Source organism: Tamandua tetradactyla, chromosome 17, assembly GCF_023851605.1.
Source record: "Tamandua tetradactyla isolate mTamTet1 chromosome 17, mTamTet1.pri, whole genome shotgun sequence".
NCBI lineage: Eukaryota > Metazoa > Chordata > Mammalia > Pilosa > Myrmecophagidae > Tamandua > Tamandua tetradactyla.
In genome coordinates, this window is record NC_135343.1 from 65,050,450 (window position 1) to 65,054,999 (window position 4,550).

Consider the following 4,550-nt stretch of genomic DNA (forward strand, 5'->3'; position numbering starts at 1 on the left):
TCCTCTTCGAAGGTTGGACAGTTCACCTCATGCATGAATGAAGTAGGGAGTTGGCTTGTGAGGCTCAGGGAAGAACACTTTCAAAAATGCACAGAACGTGATCTTGCATGATTATGAAAGACAAAACTGTGAAAAGCAGACAAAGGCCTGATCCTAGGGGAATCTTAAAGATTTGATGAAAGCTGAGGGTTTAGATTAAGTGCAGTGAGAGTCCATGGAGCATGAGTCAGAATTAATTATATTTTTAGCAGATGCATTCTAGGTCATTTTATGTGGGTTAACATTGCAATGAAACAGGAAATATGGACTCATCATGCATTGTGTGCCTGCTGGGAAGCTAACACTTCTATCCTCTCCTCTAAAATCATATAATGATTTTTTTAATTTAAATTTTCTAAAGCTCCCTGGTGCAGTAATAAAATTTTGACAATGCAATAATTGATAAAGATAAAAAGACCATTGTGGTAAGTAGAATTCCAAGAGGGTCCTCAAGCTTCATGGCTACTTGTGTGTACAAACCCCATCCCAGTTCTTTATATAAGTAATATAAACAATATTTATATTTTGCTGTGAAGTGATTTTGCATATTTAAATAAATCTGTGGATTTTAAGTGCATATGAAATGAAATCAGTTGACATTGAGAAGGGGAGATTATTCAAATGGGCCTGACCATTTCACAGGAGCCCTTTAAATATTGTTTTACTGGTCAGAGACTAAGAAACTCAATAATATTCATAGGTAATTAGGATGTGACAAAGCAGAAAATATCTGATGTTGGCTGTGGAGGTTGAGGGGTTACATGTCAAGGAATGGGAATGATGTTAGCCTCTAGGAGATGAGGACACCCAGCCAGCAAGGAAATAGGATCTCAGTCCTACCACCCAGGGATCTGACTCTGTGCAACCACGTCAGATTGGAGGAGAACTCCAATCTCTGGAAAGAACAGAGCATCACTGACTCCCTAATTTTATCCTCCTAAGACCCTGAGCAGAGAACCCTTCATGCTGTGCTCAGCCAGATTCCTGACGTATAGCACTGATAACTAATAAACTGTTCACTGATTATTAACTGAAAAAAAAAACTAATATGTGTGTTTCAAGCAATCTCATATTCAAAGGAGATTCCTGAACCCAGAGAGAAGAGACTGTCATCCCATTCTCTTCATTGCTGAGTGATCTTTTAACTCATTTTTCCTCCATTACAATGAGCATGCTATGTCCCTTTTACCCACAGAAGATTTCCTGTTGTTAGACCCCATCCCCAGGATCAAGGCTGTATATTGACTATTCAAAGACAAAGAAGAACTGAATTAGCCTTAAAGATGATCAGAATCTGTCCCTTCTTTGACTATAAGGCCACGTTCTGAGCCAGTTAAGGAAATTCTGGGCAGAAATCTGTTATAGAGGGGAGTGATTAGGGGTATCCCTAGAAGACCTACACCTCTCTGCTGCCTGTGCATTTGTTCTCACTACCCCATGCCCTTACCTGGGTGCATGCAGCACACACTCACCTTCCTCTTGCAGATATGACATCAGGCTAAGTGTGTTATGAGGGTTGATTCATGTGCAGCCAGCTTTAATAAGCATCAGTGTCTCAAACAATTGTCATGGTCTACGTAATGTGCATTCCCTGTTGTAGCTGCAGTGCCCTGATGAAAGTGCCCAGTTATGTTTTCAGGTGAATGAGTGTATGTGATGAATTAACAAACTGTTAGTAAAGAGGCAAAAAATATTTGTTCATATTAAAAAAATGAGATTGGTAGAAAAACACATAGAATGCTCATGTATAGATTAAAATACTGTGCTATTAATCTTTTTTTTATTGTGCTGTCCTTTTTTTTTTTTAGAAATCATAATATTCTACATATGCAATCAGTAATTCTTAACCTCATCACATAGATGCATGATCATCGTTTCTTAGTACATTTGCATCGGTATAGAAGAACTAACAATATAACCGAAAAAGATATAGAATGTTAATATAGAGAAAAAAATAAAAGTAATAATAGTAAGAACAAAACAAAACAAAACAAAACAAAACAAAAACCTATAGCTCGGATGCAGCTTCATTCAGTGCTTTAACATGATTACTTTAAAATTAGGTATTATTGTGCTGTCCATTTTTGAGTTTTTGTATCTAGTCCTATTGCACAGTCTGTATCCCATCAGCTCCAATTACCCATTATCTTACCCTGTTTCTAACTCCTGCTGAACTCTGTTACCAATGACATATTCCAAGTTTATTCTCGAGTGTCGATTCATATCATTGGGACCATACAGTATTTGTCTTTTAGTTTTTGTCTAGGCTCACTCAGCATAATGTTCTCTAGGTCCATCCATGTTATTACATGCTTCATAAGTTTATCCTGCCTTAAAGCTGCATAATATTCCATCGTATGTATATACCACAGTTTGTTTAGCCACTCGTCTGTTATGGACATTTTGGCTGTTTCCATCTCTTTGCAATTGTAAATAACGCTGCTATAAACATTGGCGTGCAAATGTCCGTTTCTGACTTTGCCCTTAAGTCCTTTGAGTAGATTCCCAGCAGTGGTATTGCTGGGTCGTATAGCAATTCTATATTCAGCTTTTTGAGGAACCGCCAAACTGCCTTCCACAGTGGTTGCACCATTAGACATTCCCACCAACAGTGGATAAGTGTGCCTCTTTCACTGCATCCTCTCCAGCACTTGTCATTTTCTGTTTTGTTGATAATGGCCATTCTGGTGGGTGTGAGATGATATCTCATCGTGGTTTTGATTTGCATTTCTCTAATGGCCAGGGACATTGAGCATCTCTTCATGTGCCTTTTGGCCATTTGCATTTCCTCCTCTGAGAAGTGTCTATTCAAGTCTTTTTCCCATTTTGTAATTGGGTTGGCTGTCTTTTTGTTGTTGAGTTGAACAATCTCTTTATAAATTCTGGATACTAGACCTTTATTTGATATGTCGTTTCCAAATATTGATTCCCATTGTGTAGGCTGTCTTTCTACTTTCTTGATGAAGTTCTTTGATGCACAAAAGTGTTTAATTTTAAGGAGTTCTCATTTATTTATTTCCTTCTTCAATGCTCTTGCTTTAGGTTTAAGGTCCATAAAACCGCCTCCAATTGTAAGATTCATAAGATATCTCCCTACATTTTCCTCTAACTGTTTTATGGTCTTAGACCTAATGTTTAGATCTTTGATCCATTTTGAGTTAACTTTTGTGTAGGGTGTGAGATATGGGTCTTCTTTCATTCTTTTGCATATGGATATCCAGTTCTCTAGGCACCATTTGTTGAAAGGACTGTTCTGTCCCAGGTGAGTTGGCTTGACTGCCTTATCAAAGATCAAATGTCCATAGATGAGAGGGACTATATCTGAGCACTCTATTCGATTCCATTGGTCGATATATCTATCTTTATGCCAATACCATGCTGTTTTGACCACTGTGGCTTCATAATATGCCTTAAAGTCAGGCAGTGCAAGACCTCCAGCTTTGTTTTTTTCCTCAAGATGTTTTTAGCAATTCGGGGCACCTGCCCTTCCAGATAAATTTGCTTATTGTTTTTTTATTTATGAAAAATAAGTTGTTGGGATTTTGATTGGTATTGCATTGAATCTCTAGATCAATTTAGGTAGGATTGACATCTTAACTATATTTAGTCTTTGAATCCATGAACACAGTATGCCCTTCCATCTATTTAGGTCTTCTGTGATTTCTTTTAGTAGTTTTTTGTAGTTTTCTTTATATAGGTTTTTTGTCTCTTTAGTTAAATTTATTCCTAGGTATTTTATTCTTTAAGTTGCAATTGTAAATGGGATTCATTTCTTCATTTCCCCCTCCGCTTGTTTATTACTAGTGAATAGAAATGCTACAGATCTTTGAATGTTGATCTTGCAACCTGCTACTTTTCTGTACTCAAAAATCCATTGTTGTGGATTTTTCAGGGTTTTCGATGTATAGTATCACATCGTCTGCAAACAGTGATAGTTTTACTTCTTCCTTTCCTATTTTGATGTCTTGTATTTCTTTTTCTTGTCTAATTGCTCTGGCCAGACCTCCAACACAATGTTGAGTAATAGTGGTGATAGTGGACATCCTTGCCTTGTTCCTGATATTAGGGGGAAAGTTTTCAATTTTTCCCCATTGAGGATGATATTAGCTGTGGGTTTTTCATATATTTCCTCTATCATTTTAAGGAAGTTCCCTTGTATTCTTATCCTTTGAAGTGTTTTCAACAGGAAAGGATGTTGAATCTTGTCAAATGCCTTCTCTGCATCAATTGAGATAATCATGTGATTTTTCTGCTTTTATTTGTTGATGTGGTGTATTACATTAATTGATTTTCTTATGTTGAACCATCCTTGCATACCTGGGATGAATCCTACTTGGTCATGATGTATAATTCTTTTAATGTGTTGTTGGATACGATTTGCTAGAATTTTATTGAGGATTTTTGCATCTATATTCATTAGAGAGATTGGCCTGCAGTTTTCTTTTTTTGTAACATCTTTGCCTGGTTTTGGTATGAGGGTGATGTTGGCTTCACAGAATGAATTAGGTATT